The following is a 7,674-nucleotide window of genomic DNA, read 5'->3' as shown; positions in this document are numbered from 1 at the left end:
GGCAAGGGCGGAGAAGCGGGAGGCGGAGGCGGCGCATCAGGAATGTGCCGAGGGAGGGAGGCGCGCCTTATCTCTCTCCCTCTGCGGCCGACTTCGCTCCGCTCCCCGCGCTGCCCTGGGTGGAGCTTCGCTCCCGCCTGCGCCAAGGTGAATCAGGCGTCGCGGGAGGAGAGGCAGCGCCGCCCGTTTGCCGGAAAGAGGACCCGCGCCTGCCCTGGCTCACCTGGCAAGGTAAGGCGCGCGCCCCCCGACGATGCCGTCGGGCGCTCGGCGGCTGATAGGCGGGGCCGGCGAGGGGGCTCGCCCGGTGGGGTCGCGGCCTGAGCGGCCGGCCCCTCACCCCCGCCCTGGCAGCCGGGAAGGGCCTGGCCCCGGGATCCCTCTTTCGCGCGCGGCGTCTCCCTTTGCCGTCGGGGGACGGGCAGAGGTCCGTGGCGGACTGGAAGTGCTCTCAAGAGGCCAAAGCAGGTAGCGGAGGTGGGCGCGGCGTGGGGGTGTCCGCTCCCCGGGCCGCCGAGGGAACGAGCCTGTTCCCGGGTGGGGGCTGGGCAGGGCCGAGAAGCGTCTGGCTGCCGCGGGGCTGCGACTCCTGGGGTCTGTCGGGGCTCCTCCGCCGCCGGCCGGCCGGGCGCAACGCGACGGGTCCCTGGAGGCCGGAGGGGCGCCAGGCTCCCGGCCCGCGCGAGAGACGGGGCGGCCGCCGGCTGGGAATGCCGACTCCTGCCCAGACACGTGCCGGCGTCCTAGCTCGCTCCGCTCCGCCGTTCGGCGTGCCGGGGCAGGCCAGCGCTCGCTCGCCCATCCGGGCCCCGGCCACCGCGGAGCCTTGCGCGCAGCGGGTGCGCGGCCCGGCGAACTGGGTGCGGCCGCGCCTCGGCAAAGCTCGCCGCCGCCCCGTCTGCCCTCCCCTTGAGCTGCCGCAAAGCTTTCCCGGCCGGGACTCCGCGCAGCGCGCCCTCCGCGCAACGCCTTCCTCTCTCCGCCGAGAAGTCTCCGGCGACTTCAGGTCAAGCGGCACTTCGGAAAGTGGAGGTTGGAGGGCCACCTGTCCGAGATGCTGGAGTTGTGATTCCTGCAGGACAAGGGGGTTCAGCTGGATGACCTTTGGGCTCCCTTCCAACTCCACGATTCTATGGATCCAGAGGAGGAGCTGCTTGCTTGCTTGCTTGCTTGCTTGCTTGCTTGCTTGCTTGATTCCTTCCTTCCTTCCTTCCTTCCTTCCTTCCTTCCTTCCTTCCTTCCTTCCTTCCTTCCTTCCTTCCTTCCTTCCTTCCTTCCTTCCTGGCCTCCGCTCTTCCAGGAGCTGTCCCGGGAGGAGGGCAGGTGGGCCCACTTCGGACCCCCCTCTACTTGCGAGGGCCCCCAAAAAACATTTGCAAGCCAGTGCTCCTCTGAACAACCCCCCACACAAACACACACACACACTATCTGGCCTTCAGCTTCAGAGAAGTGGGAGAATGGTGGGTCTGTCTCCCAAGACGGAGGAGGAGGCAAGAAGTGGGGGGGGGCTGCCCCCTGCAGGGACCTTTGAAGCCCCCTCACCTGTTTCCCCCCCCCCCCACCGCTTCATTTTGCTCTGGCTAACTTTTAATTCAGTAGCCAGATGAACAGGGCCCACCTTAGTGGTGTCTGAGTGTATTTCTGCCTCCCCCAATTTAATTTTTGAATTGAAACAAATGGGTATAATGATCAATAAACAATCACAAAACAATAAGAAAAGCAGGACTGCCACAGAGAATATCAAGGGCAGGGTGAGATTCACGCAAGAAGAGCTGTTGCCTGAAGTTAACACCAGCTTTCTGTCTAATGGTGAGAGCTGCAAAATGCACAAGTTGCACACTTTGGAGCCAACCTGAGCTGATGGGTTGGAAGGTACCATTCTGCCCCATTGCATTTGTGCCCCTTTCTTTGGGAGCCAGTTGCCATCTCCTGTGTAGCCAGATTAGAAAACAGTGGGCTTTAAAACTTTTTCAGTTATAATTTCTAGTAGAGTGCTACCTCAGTTTACGAACTTAATCCGTTCCGGAAGGCTGTTCTTAAACCAAAACCATTCTTAAACCGAGGCACGATTTCCCTAATGAAGCCTCCCCTGCCGCCAGTCCCTTCCACCATTCGGATTCCGTTTTTAGACCAAGGTAAACGGGGACACTATTTCCGGTTTTGCGGAGTTTGTAAACCAAATTGTTCTTAAATTGGACTGTTCTTAAACCGAGGTACCACTGTATACACAAAGTCTAGAATATATTCCAGATCTATTTGGCCACCTTTTTGTCTATGCGCCACTCCAGTATTTCATACATGTGTGATGATTTTGTTTTATGCTTGGTTTTAAATTTCAGTTTTAAAAAATAACACTTTAGGATTGTGTTGTGAGGTAGTCAAAGGGATATTTTGTGGAACTGGAAAAGTTTCAGAAAAGAGTGGGTTGAGAGGGAACCTTCTTTAATATGTGGTGGACATGTAAAGCGGTAAAAGTATATTGGTAAATGATTTATAATGAGCTGAAAAAATGTTTAAGATTATCCCCCCCCCCAAAAAAATGTGTCCTTTTTACTGGGAATAATCCAGACAGAAATTCCTAGGTGTCAGAAAAGGTTATTTATGTGTGCAACAACCGTGGCCCATGTTTTGTAAGCCTAAAAATGGAAAGTGAGCAAGGTCCCAACTAAGAGGACTGGCAGTTTAAGAGGATAGAATATGCAGAACTTGCAGATTTATCACATAGAATAGGAGAGCCAGAAGGACATATATTTAAAGAAGAGTGGGAAACCTTTATTGAATATATGGGAAATAACTACACAGCAGAAAACGCAGGCAGCATTAAGAGAAACTCAACAGTGTATATAATATTTGATGGATGTAAAAATGGAAAATAGATTTCAATAGTTATAATAAAATATGCAGGAACGTGTGATACGTAAAATGAACTATGCAAGGAGAAGAAGGGAAGTCTTTGGATATTTTAAAGTTTGTAAAATGTTTATTTTGAAATGTAAAATTGAAAACTTAATAAAAATTATTCAAAAAGAGAAGAAAAGAGTGGGGGTGGGGTGGGGGTGGAGCAAGTCCCCTAAGAAGAAAGGTTACAATATTTGGGACTTTCTAGCGAAAGGGGAGTAGTGATAGACTTGAACAAGGGGTATAAATTATGTGCATTGGGAGGAAGTGAATAGGGAGAGGTCTTCATCTGTTTTAAAACTGGAGCTTGGAGTTGCCCAGTGCAGCAAAATGTTGGCAGAGTTCTGGACGTTTGAAAGGAGGTACTTTTTGCACCACAGTATTGAATTGGTTCCTGCAAGGTGTAGCTTTGGCCACCAACTTGGATGGCTTTACAAGAGGGTGACACAAATTCACAGAGGAGGAGGCCAGTTGTTGGGAATCACAACAGGGCTGCGTTCTGGTCCTGCTAGCAGCCCACCTCCAGTTGCACATGAGGGAGTCTCTCCCCCCCCCCCCATTTATAGCTCTCCAGATGGCTGTATTTGTTTATTGGCATAGAGGAGCCGATCTGTCTTGTCTTATAAGAGCTTTTCTCACCCTCACCCTCACCCCCCCCCCCCAGTCTGAAGCCGGACAACCGAGGCAAAGGCAGGTTGGCTGCCTCATCTGCTGTTTGTGAGAAAGAATCATAGAATCAAGATGTGGAGTTCTCTGGGCAATCCACTTTTGTGAGCGCTGCTTCCTCTTCAGGGTCCTCTGTGGCTTTATTTATTTGCTGCCCAGGTTCTTGGTTGCAACAGGAGCTGAAAGGAGGGACATCCTACCACTACAGGGAACAGTAGCCATGGGAGAGGCCCCTTGCCAAGGGCTCCCACCAAGGTCTGGCACCCTTCTCCTTGCCCACCACCCACCATGAGGCTGCTCTTATCCTGCTCTCAGTCAGTTGGGTGGGAGGAGCCAGTGTGAGTTGGAGCCTGGGTGTGCGTGGCCTGGTGGGTGAACAAGACTGTGCCCCTTCGTCCCCAGAACAGGGGAAGTGTGCACCCCTGTTCATAAGAGCCTGCGTTTCCTTGGGGGCTAGCAACTTGCTGCGTTATACCTAAAGCTGAGGTGGTTAAGGTGCTAAATTCTGCATCAGCCTTTGAAATGTGAAGCCTCAAATGTGTCCACAGAATGTAGGTGGAGGCCTCTAAAGTAATGGCTGCCTGGAAACTGGTTAATGTGGCATTGGGATAATTCTTTTCTCTCTCTGCCCACTTATGCCATTGGCTTTAGAGGTGCTGGGCGAGCTCATTTCGTGTGTGAGGAAGGCAGAGAGGGGCCTGCTTGTCCCACGGGTGTGGGTGAGTGTCTGGCTGGCCACCATCTGCTTCCCCAAGACGTCCTGTAAGTGTCTGGAACAGTCCTGTGGCAGTCCCACTACCCCTTCGCCTATCACGCCCCCTGCTTGGTGGGAAGTGGGGCTCTGGCACTCTTTGGGTGAATTTCTAAGAGGGGTATAAGAGCATGTGGCTGCACAGGAAGTAGCCCCCAGAGGAATGCAGGGCTGTGTTTGTGGGGGAAACACCCAGCGGGGGGGGGGGTGCTCCATGAGGCTCCTGGTCAGAGCAAGGCAGACATGCTTCCCTGGCCTCCTGCCTTGGAGGAAGAGCAGAGAGCTGAATCCTCCCTCTGCCATTTCGCACTCCCAGGGGCAGCCATGGCACATGTATTGCTGGAAGGATGGCGAGGCAGCCCCTCCCTACCATGTCCCTAGCCCAAGGGCAGAAGGCTGGCTTCTCATGGGCATCTGGTTGGCCACTGTGAGAACAGGGTGGTGGACTAAATGGGCCACTGGTCTGATGTTCTGATGTCCACCAGGCCTCTCAGCATAAGCCCCAAGCAGGACCACCCTCACCTGGGAGTGGGGCAGAGAGAGGGGTATTTTGGTGCTGTGCTGGGACTGGGAGGTTTCCAGCCACCAGGTGCCCACCTGTGTTCTGTGGGACAGTGGCATTTGCTGGAAAGTTGGCCTTTCCAAGGCAGCCGCAGCCTGTATTGACTTGCTGGGTCAGAAGATTCCCCCCACCTGCTGAGGCCAAACCGCACCCCTAGAGGCAGGTGTGAGGGGAGGCCATCCTTTTGCTGGCTGAGCAAAGGGCTGCCTCCCCCCACCCTCCCTCTCTCAGTTTCCATGCAGCTGGGTGTGTCTGAAGCTGCCAAGCCAGTTTCGCAAGGAAGCACCCGGTGGTGCTGGGAACCAGCCACAGCAGCTGCAGCACGTAGCAACAGGCCTTGCTGGTACAGGCCGGGACAGGAAGGAGCAGCTCCAGAGCCCGGGGACAAGGCCCTGGCAAGACCGGAGCAGAGCCTGCCAAGAGCCCAGGCTCTGCTGGGCTGGCGGAGGGGGCTGCCAGAGCTGAGCCCAGTGCATGGCCATCCCTTGCCAGAGCAGGTAGCCAAGCCAGGGGCGGAAGGAGACTTTCTGCTGGAGGGAAGCAGAGTCCTGAAGCACAAATGCCAGCTTGACCCCAATCAGCAAAGCCAGGCGGGTCCCCTCCGGTTGGCAAAGGGCACCTCTGGAGCTTTCCTTTAACGCTCGGAGTTGGCTTGGCTCCGCCAAGAGCCTGGAGCTGAGCAGCTTCCTCTTGTTCTTGCAAGCTGGAAGGTGAGCAGCCAGAATCAGGAGGGGCTGCGCTTTGTGTGTCCCCACCCTACCCTGATGCCCCTCCTTTCTCACTGGGTGTACATTGAGTGCCAGCAACACTGGGCATTGAGGAAAACCTGGAGCTGCACTGGAGATGGCAAGGCCTGAGAGGCTTCTGGGAACACAGAAAAGGGGGTCCAAAAATGGAGGAGTTTTTGGGGGGCAGCTGGCCAGTGCATGGCCAAGGAAGGCAGGCCATGAGCAATGGGCTGTTGGTCAAGTCTAGTGATGTTAAATTCTTGAGAATAATCTTTTGGAGAATATTCTCAATTAATGAGAATATTAGAGAATTTTCATTTAAAATAGGGGAATATTCATTTTAATGCATTGAAAATGATATAATAAGGTGATAGCGCCAGTAATTGTCATGTTAAGGTTTGGTATGAGGAAACTCAGTAGTGAAATCATATTTTATTCTTCCATTAGAACATGTACATGTTATAGGACAAGTCAAAAAATACAATTGGCATGTTAAGGTTTGATACAAGTAAATTCAGTAATGGGCTATCTTGTGCTTCTGATAGCTCTAACACTTAATAACTGTTTTGGTGACTAAAACACAGCTTGATAAACAAAACTATATGCATACATATATAAAAAAGCCATTAACATTAAATATATTATCGGTATGTCAGTATCTGGTAAATGGCACCATGTACCATTGAATGGCACTGCAAAAACCAGTTACTGGCACTAAATAAAAATATAGAAATGTCAACTGTTTAAATCAAGGGCCATCTCACATGCTGTTACACATAATTTTATAGACCTAGGTACTTTAAGTGTATAAAGCATTAAAGCTACTTTCTGTAAAAAAACCAAAAACCCTACTGTTTACACTGTTTACAAATTTACAGTTTGTGGAGAATATTCTCCAGAGCACATTCTCCCCTCCCCTCAGTCAAGTCAGCATCATTTGGGCTCCAGGTGGGCAAGGCACAGGGCAGCCCATCCTAGCAGGAGACAATTGGCAAGGGGCAGGTGGTGCAAGTGTGAGGGATGTGGCTTCCTTTAGCTAATGGCAAGCCTAACAGGTGTGGCTCTAGCTAGAAAAAAGCAAGCCCCCCAACCATGTCACATCAGGGCAGGATCTGGAACATTTGTCTTTGCATGTGGACTCTGGTCAAGAGCCACCTCAGCTGGCGTGAGCAGATAAGAGACAGGTGGGGGCACTTTCGCTGGAAGAACGTGGAAAACTTTCTGTACCCTCTTGGAACAGCCCCCGGATCATTTGTATGTCAACATCATATACCCGTCTCTCCCTGAGCCGTTCAGAATCAAAAGTATTGTAAACCGCCCTGAGATCCTCAGATGAAGGGTGGTAGGCAGAGACATCACCTTGCCTACAAAGGTCCGTATAGTTAAAGCTATGGTTTTCCCAGTAGTGATGTATGGAAGTGAGAGCTGGACCATAAAGAAGGCTGATCGCCGAAGAATTGATGCTTTTGAATTATGGTGCTGGAGGAGACTCTTGAGAGTCCCATGGACTGCAAGAAGATCAAACCTATCCATTCTTAAGGAAATCAGCCCTGAGTGCTCCCTGGAAGGATAGATCGTGAAGCTGAGGCTCCAATACTTTGGCCACCTCATGAGAAGAGAAGAATCCTTGGAAAAGACCCTGATGTTGGGAAAGATTGAGGGCACTAGGAGAAGGGGACGACAGAGGACAAGATGGTTGGACAGTGTTCTCGAAGCTACGAACATGAGTTTGACCAAATTGCGGGAGGCAGTGCAAGACAGGAGTGCCTGGCGTGCTATGGTCCATGGGGTCACGAAGAGTCGGACACGACTAAATGACTAAACAACAACAACAACAAAGAGAAATAATAGTAATAGTAATAATAGTAATAGTAATAATAATAATAGACGTGGTGTGGAGCAAAGTTGCCTGCCCTGCTCAAGGGCCCTCCTCGTGTGCTCAGAGGCCAATAGAGCCAAGAGCGATGGAAAGCAAATGGAGAGCTGTCTTCAGCTGATAAAAGGTGACTTGCTGCAGACTTGGACTCCATCTCAGCTCCCCTAACTTTCCAGTTAAAAAATTGTGCTGT

General features: G+C 52.2%; 1 protein-coding gene across 2 annotated transcripts in view; it reads left to right on the top strand.

The window, feature by feature from the left end:
• The first annotated feature begins 84 nt into the window (after positions 1-84).
• The window catches only part of FAM83H (family with sequence similarity 83 member H), a 29,858-nt gene continuing 22,268 nt past the window's right edge, over positions 85-7,674 (top strand). The window contains exon 1 of one of the 2 annotated variants that reach the window (XM_035102644.2): positions 85-231. The gene's annotated coding sequence lies outside the window, so the exon portion shown is untranslated. Of the gene's footprint in view, positions 232-363; positions 469-7,674 lie in introns of those variants that run through there. The other variant, XM_060277531.1, reaches the window with a different exon arrangement.

This window comes from Zootoca vivipara, chromosome 8 (assembly GCF_963506605.1).
Source record: "Zootoca vivipara chromosome 8, rZooViv1.1, whole genome shotgun sequence".
In the NCBI taxonomy this organism is placed as follows: Eukaryota; Metazoa; Chordata; class Lepidosauria; order Squamata; family Lacertidae; genus Zootoca; species Zootoca vivipara.
This window is presented reverse-complemented; position numbering and strand designations above follow the sequence as displayed.